This window comes from Lycorma delicatula, chromosome 3, assembly GCF_047948215.1.
Source record: "Lycorma delicatula isolate Av1 chromosome 3, ASM4794821v1, whole genome shotgun sequence".
Taxonomy (NCBI): domain Eukaryota; kingdom Metazoa; phylum Arthropoda; class Insecta; order Hemiptera; family Fulgoridae; genus Lycorma; species Lycorma delicatula.
The window spans coordinates 207,995,477-208,008,843 of NC_134457.1; positions in this window are offsets into that span (position 1 = coordinate 207,995,477).

Here is a 13,367-nt window from a genome sequence, read left to right on the forward strand (position 1 = left end):
CAATGATTGGCTCTGTAAAGCAAAATGCTAAATTGAAGGAATGTGCTATTTGCTTCCAGGAGTGCTAAAGATAGGTCGGGTAATGCACCAAAGGATATGTGTATGCAAGCATATGTCACTGATTTTATCAAGCATTTTAAAATTAAAGCTATTCGCAAACAAGGGGGTGAACTAAATATTCTGTTCTGAACAATGCATGATATGTTAAAAAATACTTAAATATGAAACCACTTCAATAAACTTTTGTGAATGAATTATAAGATGGAGACATGTAACAGTGTGATGCAGCTTGTTATGCTTTACTAATGCAATTTCCAAATCCAGTATACCGCACAAGAATTTACATTCTGATAATGTGAGAAGTCCCCACAACCATCTCTAGAAATACCATGTTGCTACTGTTTTGAAAGTCAAGCAGTTTTCAGTTCCTAATTATTTCTTTACTGCAGTTTGTATCAGTGCTCTTAAAGTCACACAGGACACTCAACTGCAAAGTCATATCTGATGCAAGCAGACGAGAACAGTGTCAAGGAGCAGTGCGACTAATATTTAGGACAAACAACACACGAGTTAAACAATGCCGCACAAATAATGTATGCATTTTGTGAGTGCTTTTACAATGATTGGCTCTGTAAAGCAAAATGCTAAATTGAAGGAATGTGCTATTTGCTTCCAGGAGTGCTAAAGATAGGTCGGGTAATGCACCAAAGGATATGTGTATGCAAGCATATGTCACTGATTTTATCAAGCATTTTAAAATTAAAGCTATTCGCAAACAAGGGGGTGAACTAAATATTCTGTTCTGAACAATGCATGATATGTTAAAAAATACTTAAATATGAAACCACTTCAATAAACTTTTGTGAATGAATTATAAGATGGAGACATGTAACAGTGTGATGCAGCTTGTTATGCTTTACTAATGCAATTTCCAAATCCAGTATACCGCACAAGAATTTACATTCTGATAATGTGCAGTTTATTCCAGATTACCCCCGGAACATGGTTTTATGGGCTAAGGAGAATCCTCATTTCGTGCACGAGTCGGTGAGGAATCCACCACATGTCATGATATTGCAATAATTGTTCAGACCAATTTTTTTTTTATGAGTTTGTGAATGATGATTCTTATTTATAAATATTGGAAGATGGTTAACACCTCAACTTCAAGAGCAGGATAATATAGAACATACCTAGTATGGAAGCATTATATAACTTTACAACCAAAACATATAAAAATCAAATTTACCAAACGTTCAGAACAATTTATTTTTTGCATGAGACCACCAGAACTGCAGCCCTGGAAGACCCTACAGAGACAATTAAAAACTTTTAAATGGAAATTGTAAGATTGTGACACATCATTCTAAAAGACACTAAAAAACAAACATTTTGATGTAAATCCTTCGGGTTCCAATAATTCTAACCAAAATGCCAGCTATTTAATATTTTTCAGAGCTAGTTTCAAAAGCGATGTATAGTACCTCTTAAATAACGTTCCATATACTAAAAGATTTAATTTAGCAAATGCTTCTACCTCAAAATGAATTTTTTTTCAGTTAGACACCACACCCTCATGGCCTGTGAGAGGGCAATCAAAAATTTTAAATGAAAAGGGTAACATTGTGACAATCATTTAAGCGTACTGAAAAATAAAAGTTTTGACACAAAATACTTCAGGCTGTGACAACATAAACCAAAATGACGGCCAATTAATATTTTTCACAGCTACTTAAAAATGTGCTTTACAACACACCTCAAAAAAGGAAAAATAGGTTATAAACCTCATATCAAATACCTCCTCATACTGAAAAATAGATCATTTTAAGTTAGGAGTATTAGTTAAATTTAATTTTTCCAAATTTAATGGTTGAAAAGTAATTTAAGGGTACCTACACTTTGTTAACAACATGTGAATAAACTTTACCCTAATAATTAAAAGTATGTAAAAAGATAATGATATGCAATTACACAGTAAGAGAAACTTCTTAATTTAAGAAATTACAGCATTTTTTTTTTAAATTAAAATAAAAGTTTTTTGTCAGATTTGCAGTTCTATTGACCAGTTCAACACTGAAAATCCTCAACATTAGAATGACACAAATTTCTTTGTATGAATGTACAAAAAAAGCCAAAGCCCAAAAAAGAATATTTCTGTTATTATGACATAAAGTTAAGTAAATATTACTTAACTTTATGATAAAATATTTTATCATAATGAAATTTTTAAAAGAGAATAAAGTCATAGCATAAGAACAAAGATGAATGAATAGTGATCATAACATAAGAACAAAGATGAATAGTGAATAGTACAAAGTAATATTAAACAAGAACACTACCATTAACTAAGTGGAGGAAAAGGAAAAAAGCCAGATTAACAGAAACTCTGTGAGGTCTGCACATGACTTTCTCCTACAAACTATAAAGTAAAAAAAAAAAAAAAAATATTATAACAACTCGCTATTACTTCCCTTCTAATTTTCTTCCATTAAATTATGGTTAAATAACCATATTCACTATTGTGTAACAATACTGAATATCTATGGCAGTAATGATTAAAAGTGAACATAATGGAAATTTTCAACTCAACAAATGCTAGAAAACAGATCTGTAATTACAATCAATTGACCTCAAAAAGCAATCGGACTTTTATCATCAGATCAAGACAGCCATTCTTAACTTATATTCAAACTGATTCTTTCATTCTCTAGCAAAGTAGAAAAAACCCAGTAAACCACACACAAACGTTCACAAACAAAAAGTTTTTTAATGAATTCAGAAACACTGAACCCTGACTCACTCAAAATGAGAATGCCTGAAACTCTGTAACTAACATTTTTTCTTGTACAAGGAAAAATAATAGACTCAATAATACACCCAAAAGTTCCACCAACATGCTATTTTTATGTTTATGTTATAAAAAATGTTTATCTCAATATTTAGTACATATCAATACTCAGAGGGAAATGGCTGCAGCAGACAAACAGCTTATTCCAAGCACTGAAAATCAACCAACTCCCTATCTTTCTTCCTGTGAATAGATCTTCTTGTGATATAAAACCCCATAGCCTATTTCTAGGTAGTTCTCTTGATCAAGCCAGATAGACATATGAAGTTCATTACCATTTGGTCAGTAGAACACAAACAGACCAAAGTGTAATAGAATGAAGAACAAGGTGTAAACAGAATTACTGAAGTTATACTAACAGTGTCATCAAAACAATATTTATAAATCTATCTGTATATCTGAGAGCGATAATAGCTAATCCATTCAACTTAGAAATTTTTAATTTGACATTTATTTAATAAAATTACAAGAAAAATTCAAGACTTTATTTATTAAAAAAAGATTTTTTATTTATATGTGGAATGAGGAGTGTGAAATATTTTTAAAAGATAAGCTACAGTCCTACAATAATTTATAGATAAATCCCTCTCCACTTTGGAAACAAAAAATGAAACATTTTTTTTTTTTATGAAATTTTTCATTTTCTGACTTACACTTCACTGTACAATATTTCACATTTTATAAATATTTCTTATTCAGTAAAAAAAAAAAATTAGGGTAAATATTTTTCTCATAAACTCATCTTTTTGAATACTTGAGAATCCAAAAAACAAATTGAAATATACCACTTTCATATGGAATACATTTGTTTTGTTATACATCTTTCTTGTAAGAAAATTTTCTTTCTACTACTTTTTTTTTTTAAACTTCTGGGACCATGTATTGTTTCAGAGTATGAGATGAATGACTTATAGAATGTGTGAAAATGCCACGCCTTACTGGGATTCAAACCCGGACCTCCGGATGAAAGGGAACCTCTTTCCACTTATCTCTATGAGTGTGTTATATTACTAGTTTATCTTTTCTATTGTTTAATGATGTTATACATTTTTTCTTTGTTTTTCATTAGACCTTTGCAAAATCTTGTACCTAAGTGGTCTTCTTCAGTGCAAGTGTGTGTTTATACATGTATGTTTTATTGAGGGTGTTCATTGAAAATCCCTCATCATTTGCTTTTTGTAGTACTTGCAGTTCACGATTTACATGTAGTTCCTTACTCAGAACCAATTGTAAATTGTAAGAAAAAAAATATATATATATATTATAAATAACAACAAAATAACTAAGATAATCATCACTAAGCACAGTAACAGAACCTATAAAACTAAAGTTGACTTTTGCAGGAGCCCACATCATGTCGGTACAAAATTACATCAAACAAAAACAAAATAAAAATACATAAAAACTAATAATTTAGAAAACATAAACGCTAATAACCACAAAACTTGAACAACTCAATATCAACTGGAATAATAATAAAAAATTTAAAACGTCACGTAACTATGTTTGTAAACACGATTGCTACATCAACTATATCCTTCAGTAAATCATCATCTTCAAAAACGATCTTTTGAGGTTATTTGGCACAGTGGTCAGTATCTTGATGAATTATTTGAATTTTCACAAAAGATACAAATACTTTTGTACATGAAGAAAGCAATACACAGATATGATATATATGTTCAATCAGAACTATGGAGAATCAGCAATGAACACAATAAAGTTTTTAATGTATCGAGAAAGTTTACCTATTTAATAACATTGCGATTTTAATCTTAATTTTCATTAAACAGTGCTTTACACTTTTTACAGATTTGTTAGTAGAATAATAAAATATCCACAGAATACCTTAAGTTTAAAAGCAGTAACAGGAAAGATACAAGGGCAGAATCAGAAAGCCAACCTTGAGGCATGTGTATATATGATGATTATTTATACTGAAATTTTAATGCATATGCCAACATCCTGCAAAATTTAACAAAAGCCAGCATGGCTGGTTGGTGGTAGAGTTTCATTAAAAATCTGTTTTTCAGTAGTGTTTGTTTCTAGAATGCTTAATAACTCAAATTTTTCCAAAGTTCAAAATTTATCAGAACTTTAAATAATTAAAACAAAGAAATTTTTCAAGTTACACTATTTTTTTTTACATAGAAGTATTAACTATTTGTTTTAAATAAAATAATAATACCCGTGTATAAGCTGCCTGCTAAATGTCAGTTAACTTCTTTTGAGGTTAAACTAACTCCACAACAGTTTACCATTCAAACCAGTATTTATATTCTGGATTTTGCTGTGACTAAAAGAATTTTGTTGTATATATTCATTGACCTAATAAAAAACTGAATAATTAATACTAATAACCTAACTGGCTGTCTGTATTTAGAGTTCTTCTAAATTTGTAAGTTATTCAATTTTATACTTGAATTTGTCTATTTCAATTTGATTTGTCTGAAAAATAATACTAGTCTTGAAATACGTGTTTGATATGTATTATGGTTCTACTGCCTAATGGAGGGGGAGGTAAATTAGAAATATGTACTTTATATTGAAAGCACAGGTGTTTATAATTTTATATGAGAAAACCATTCATACCATACATCACATGCATCCCAGAGAATCACACTGACATTACCTTTTTATGAAACTAAAGGAGCTTTATTTTACAGAGTTTATACAAATACAAAATTATAATTTGTTTAAGAGGACAGTTAAAAGATCTGCTTTCATGATAACAATTATTACCATCACAATATAATTTAAGCAATTATTACTTTTCTATCCTGTTCATACAAAAAGGTTTTTGAGAATAACTATTAATATATGAGAGTAGATTTAATAAATTACCTGACTGGTTAAAAATAAATTTTCCCTTTAATCATTTTAAAAAACATCTAAATGGTTACATGATTGGTAAACCATTTTATCTTGAATACTTAAACAACATTAGTTGCGAGATGAAATAAAAATGTAAAATAGAATAAACAATAACCTTAGTTATTTTGCTCTTGCTTAATTTTAAGTTTTTGCTGTGTAACAAACTGATAAATTAACTTATTTCTATTTACTGTACATTAAAGCAGTATTTAATTCTATTAATTAGTATTCTGATCGTAGTATGCTAGCATGTACTCTATTCACAAATTTACTTATGTAGTGTTTGTGAAATTTATTTAATTAGATTTAGCAATATTCAGTTAACTAATCAAGAGTTTGTTACTGTTAATGTAATTCAAATGTATTTTAACATAAAATAAACACAAATGTAAATATTATATTAGTGTTATTTTCCTAAGTGGGGATAGTATTTATTGTTTTCAAGAAAAAAAGATACATTCATTTATTGCTTTGCATTTGTTATTATCTTTTACACAAATAAAGCATTTGAGGTACAAGCAGCTCTAATCAGAGTTGCTAATTTTTCAGATTCTTTATACAGCAAATCCCTGAGATGAACAGTCTGAATGTGTAACTTGTACCACTAAATATCACTTATGTTTCAGTGAGTTTGGCATGGAAGTCGTTCAACATTGTATTCCATTGAGTGGAGACCACTTTCGTTAGTAGGCTTGGCAACGGATGGTTGTTGCTTACAACCATTATGTTTTGAGACTGAGCCAACTGGTTTATTTATTATATGACAGAATTTGTAAAAGAAAATAATGAGTTACCTTTGTTTATTACCACTTTTACAGCTACTACTGGGCCTGGGTGTGTGTGTACAGATTAGAAATTGCAATCACCAGGACTCCAGACAGTGCACTGTAAGCATAAATGTACAGGTAAATATGTAGTTTTGAACAGACTCAGGTCAACCACTCCTGTAATATATGGTTAATTGAACCCCAACAACCAAAATACTCCAGTATTCAAATTCATACAGAAGCAACTATTTTACTAGGATTTGAACCTCAGAACCTTTGTCTTTGAAAATCAGCTGTCAAATAATAGAATTGCGACAATTTAACCGTTAGACCAGCCCAGTGACTTAATAAAAATATGAAAAACTAATTTAAGACCTAATCTTTTTTTGATGAGATCAGAGTCAAGTTATTCAAATTATGTCTTTACCTTTTTTCTATTTAAGTTATTATAACTGAATGATTAAATGATCAAATCAATAAAAACAAAATTTAATCACATCTGCAGGTTAATATGATTTAATAATAAATAAACTGAAATCTTTCTTGATTGGTAAATACATTATATTCGGAAAGATGCTGTTGCACTGAATTATGGAAGTGTAATGATGAAACCTTCTTAATTATTACTTTGTATTTTATTACATTATTTTATAGACGGTTATTACAATAATTGGAATAGTTTATAAAAGGTGATGAAAATTACCTTCTCCAACATCACTACAACACTGCACACGTTTCAGTTTGTTTTTCAAACACTTAAACCACAGCGAGTAATCTGGGGGAGTCAGAGCAGGTGATTGTGCAGGTCACAAACCACTCAAAATGATTTGTTCACCAGGCATTGGGTAGAAAAGTTATTTACCTGTTTGCTGTGTGCACTGTGGTGCCTCCATGTTGGAAACAATCGTAACTGATTTCGAATTCTATTAACTGATTAATGAAAAGAGCACAATAATGATCACTTGTTAATCATAATCGTCTATTTTGATGAATAAATATACTCTCCCAGATGAAAACATACTTCATCTGCAAAAAAGGTAATATCAAGGATACGTAGAATATTGGTCAATAAAATGTCGTATTTATTCATGTACCGGAATTTTAAAGTGCAACAGATATGATAAAAAGATACATAAATACGAAAATATTCAGAAAGTAAAGCATTTGATTCGTTCATTTAAATTACAATAATAATATTACATTAATAATAAATTGTCGCTAAGTACTAGTTTAGTTCAGAATCAGTAGGCCAGTAAAACGAAAATAGAGTATCATTTCAAATAACTTTTTAATAGGGATTTTATTTTTAATTAATCACTGTCACTGTCAATGTCTGCAGAAGAGTTACTGGTATTCTCCACGTCGCTCTGCCAAAAGTGATCATCTTCACTACCATTAAGTTCATTAGATATTCTACATTTTTTTAAACTTTTCCTTATTAATTCTGTGGAAATACCTTCCCAATCATCTTTTATCCAAACACAAATCTGGGCATTTGATTCTTCCTGTAGGCAAGAGAAAGATATTTTCATCAGCCATCCATTTATACTGTACAGTTGTTTTAATGCAGATTTGAACGGTTTATTAATGCAGACATCTAGTGGTTGCAATAGAGATGTCAATCCGCCTGGAATTATTACTTGGTCTATCATACACTTTTTTAAACGTTTTTCACTTTATCAGTTGTATGCCCCCGATAACTATCCATTACTAGCATACCGGTATTTTTTTTATTACATGGTTTACCTTATGCCTTGGCTTTTTGAAACTTACACCAGCTATGAGCATCATGAGGACATAGTCCATGTTGAGGGTTTTGATCAGTTGAACTGAAATAGAAAAATTCAGCCTTCACTGCTTTATACATTAAATACCAACTTTCAGTATTTCTCCTAATGGCTAAGCCATAATAATTCTGAATACTAATTATAGCTGTGTCTGTCAGCCTATTATGTCCACATAAAGAACTACAATCACTTAATTTCATCCCTCTGTACCTTAATTTCAGATTTTGAAGACGCTTTCCCATTCTTTTTTGCTCGTGGCCTATGCATTCCAACTTCTTTATTTGGAAATCATCTTCATACAGTTTCATTTCCTCCACAAATGACAAAGCTTTAGAATCTCCATCTCCTAGATAGTTCACGATTTGCACATGTTGAGTAAGTGACCATTCATAAATCTTCTTCGCTCCATTGGTCTCCATCCCCCCACTTTAGTGCGCTTGACAACTATAAAATGGTTGGTTGACAACTATTCAAAATGGTTGGATATAGTGTGGGAGAGGAAATTCTTTTAATATAATAAATATCTTAAATAAGAATTTTTATCATTCAATTTCAATTCGATTGTACAATTGGGGAATGGAATTGTAAATAATAGTTTCAAAAAACTAATTTAATACATTTGTTGTGGATAATGGGTAATTGTTTCTATATCAGTTTACAAATTAGTGGAAGGATTGAAATTTTTGTTTGTTTTTCCTATTTATACAAACTGGGCCCGTCTGAACTGGAATGGACTGGACTCGCCTGAACTGTTATTGACTCACGTGAACTGAATCCTCCTTACTTTAACTGAATCTACCCGAAAACCACCCAATTCAGACTAGACTGGTCTCGTTTTGAGAGACTGGATTGAACAAGACAAGAGTGGACTGGATTGGACTTGACTTGATTCGCTAAACTGAACTGAGTTGGACAAGATTGGGATGAAACTTAATTATAATTGACTTAACCTAACCCAAACCTTTTCTTTCTTTTTGTTAAAGAGGTGGGGAATCCCATTTACGGATGCCTAAGCAGTGTCAGGCTCGTTATCAGGTGCCGCAAGATGTTATTAATATGCGTATGTAAACCTGCGCACTACCGACTAAACCACCACTTAAGTTAATTACCGAATTAGAAGAGCTTGCTACTATGCCAAACGGTAATATAGATAAAAATCTAAGGAGATGAAACAGGTTGAGAAACATTTTTACGTCGTTGTGTGGCATTGTTGAAGAAAAGATCCGTTGAGAAAAACACAACTGAGATAGCTGCGCAGACTGATTCTCAGGAAGAGCATGAGGGGTTGTGCAAAAAATGTTAAAAAGAGATCTTAGTTAGGAAGAGTTGACTGAATTGTTGCTCAGGAGGTGGCCGGCTGAGGCCTGTATGCGGTAGATTGTAAAGATTCATGTTTGGAAATCGAGGATGTAGATCCGGTAGTGGTTATTGACCTTGCGTCCCTAAAGACGCCGTTTGTAAAAAGTAAAGCTTAAGACAATAAAAAACTTATAATAAGATAATTGGTGGCTCTTAAATTACAGTTTACATAAATCAGCGAGTCCCTGCACAAATTATCCGGGTGCAAAGGATTTCCACATGTGCAAATCTGTTTCCTCGAGCATCTCATGGCAGTGTGTCTGAATTTTTGACATCTGAAACACTGCAGTGGTGTTGGGATGAACGGATGCACATCAAGCCTATGAAATCCTGCCTTTATTTTTTCCGGACATCTAGGTATTTACCCCCCTGCCGGAGAGGATCCGTAAGCAACTTATACTCGCCCCAGGGGGTGTCTCTCCGACTCTAACAGGCCTCCCTGCATACTGGCTTTAACTCCGGCATGGCAGGTCAGCCAGTCGGTTCTAGATCTTTTTCGGTTCTAGGTCGAAGCATCTGGCGTTTCTTCAGTTTTCAGGCAATGGTACAGTACATTATCCATTACTATAACGGTTCCTTCAGAAACACAATTTCAACATTATTTTAAACCACTATATAAAATTGTGACTATTCATTTCATCATGATAATCTAAGGAAAGTCTGAATTCAAATACTAATAAACTACCGTTCAAAAACCCATGTTCATTAGCTACATGCGTTACTATTAATTGTTCACCTTTCCGGGGTATACATACCAGTTGACAAACCTTTCATAAAAGCGCCTTTGATCTCTTAACTTCTTTATCCACCCATACCTTTTCCCAGACGTGTTCCGCATTAACCCAAGTTTCATCTAAATAATAAATTGTCTTATCGTCTTCACAAAACCACTTAATTTCTCTTAAAAATTCCCTACGCCAATAAATAATACCTTTGCGTTAAATCAGTAGTAATTTTTTCTGGATATGAAACGAAAATTCATTGATTTTAAAACACGATTAATACTTCTGGAAAAATTCAGCAATTCAGAATCGGCATTTAATAATGACAACATGTGACAACTTGTTCAAGTTAGTAAGCTCATAATTGAAATAAGACGAATGAACTTTTTTCTGATAGCAGTTTTACGTCCAACAAATAAATGTTGTCCTTTTTGAGACATGTAAATAAATGATTGAGGCTTGGATGAATAAAAGTAAATATTATGTTTATGTACATTTTAATTTGTTACATTAAACTTTAATGATATTTTTTTGGATAATGTTTTACAGAAATATTACTAATTTAATTTACCTATTAATATTTTATTTTATAGATAATTTTTAAACAAATTTTAGGTAATTTGGTAATTGAAAATATATTTATGTTACAGTTAGTTTGAATTTTTATGTACTTCAATACTATTTGTAGAGAATTCAAAAATATGTTGGAATTAATTTTTGTTTTAAGTATCTAAAAAAATGAATATTGTTTTATTTATGTATACACATATACATACACTGAAAATAATATAATGTAATACAGAAATACTAAAAACCATAGTAAATACGAGGTCTGTTCAGAAAATAACAGAACTTTTTTTTTTCAAATCTTTATTATTAATTTCACAGATTATTGGACCCTGTCCTCTTCAAAGTACTCCCCTCCCCTATTCACAGCAATGTTTCTACTTTATGAAGCAGTCCTGGATAGCTTATTTGAAATGGTCTGTAACGAATTGGCGTTAATGTCATAAATAGTCTCAAAGCAGTGTCTTTTTATCACCAATTTCAATTTCAGAAATAAGAAAAAATTGCAAGGAGCCAGGTCTGACAAGTAGGGGGGACGTAATCTGATTTTTGGTACAAAACTGACGAACTGACAAAGATGAGTGGGCGGGCGCATTGTTATGGTAAAGGAACAATGAATTACCTCGCCACAACTCTGATCTCTTTTTGTGGATTTTTTCAAGTAACTGTTTAAAATGCCTTGATGGTACGCATGGTTCATTGTTTTGCTTTGATGCAAGAATTCAAAATGCACAATTATATTAAAATTGAAAAAAACAGAGAGCATCACTTTGACTTAGATCAAGACTGATGTGCTTTCTTGGGGCATTGAGATTCCTTTGCCAATCTACTGTGCGATTGAATGTTTGTCTAAATGTCATATAGCCGTAAACCCAGCTTTCGTCTCCCGTTATGATCCTTTACATAAATGTTTCATCGTCATTGGCTTGTTCAAGAAGTTGCCAACAAAAGTCCACTCGATGTTCTTTCTACTGTTCAGTCATCGAACGAGGAACAAATTTTAATGCAAATCAATGCATGTTCAATATTTCAGTCAAAATGTCATGACATGATCCAATTGAGATGCTAACCTCTTCTGCAAATTCTCTGATAGTCAATCGGCAATTTGCATTCACCAGCTAGTTCATTTTCTGAACGTGGGTGTCATCAGTTGAAGTCGAAGACCATCCTGGTCAAGGGTAATCTTTAATTGACTGACGACCACTTTTAAATCATGAAACCATTCGTAACATTGTATACAATCCAGAGAATCATTTCCATAAGCTTGTTTCAAAAGTGGAAATGTTTCCCTTGGCAGTGGTGTAATGAACTAAAAAAATTATTAATTATATACTAACTTTATCATCTCCACTAATAGATTAACTGTATAAGGAATAACACAAAAATAAATAGAAAAATCAATCTTGTATCATTATAATTCTATCATGACAATCAAATATACATTTTTATCATTTAAGGATATTTAAAATGTGCGTTTAAAATATAAGAAAGATTAAAAAAAAAGAGAACATATCGAGACAAAGTATAATAACCACACTAACCATAATACATACAGTAATTATAATTATAAAATATAATACATTAATTATATACAATAATATACATAATATACAATATACAATAATACATTAATATACAAATTAATTACAAATACAATATGAAACTTATCATAATTATATGTATATCTATTTATTCATTATTTTATTTTAAACAAAATAATAATCATAAAAATATATTAAAATGTAACTTAGCCTATTAATAATTAAAATAATTCAGTATAAAAAAATGATTAATTAAAAATTTTCAAATCTTGTTCATAAACTCTTTAATACACCAATTTAGAAAATAATATAGGCTATACATTATTTAAATTTATTTTTAAAATTTTTCATGTATCTCTTTATTAAGTTTTTTACATAAATTAGCTTTTTATGTACAAAAATATGAATATATTTTTATCAATTGGAAGAAAAAAATTTTTATTTTTGGGCAAATATTTTTATCTAAAAAAAAGAAGTTAAACTAAAATAATACTGATATCCCAAGATTAACTTTTCCATACAAAGTGACTTTTTTTTACATAAAATGAATATCAACATTTTAATTAAACAGCTTAAAACTTTGGGCTTCCAATACAGTTTTTAAAACAAACATACAATTAGTTCTTAAATTCTACAGAACAAAATTTTTATATGACCTTTGTTGGTTTTTAAGTCAATTCTCTAGTTTTACTTTTGTTTTTTTTTACTATTATAATTACTTTATTCCTTGTTAAAATAAAATATATATACTTGATTGTAAAATACAAACCTATTTAAGACTGATAAATCAGAAAGAAAAAAAAAGTTACTCTGTAATAAAATGTAAAACAATTCTTTTTTTTAAATTAAGAAATATGATCATTTTATTACAAAAATACAGCCTAATTTCTTACAGAAAATGA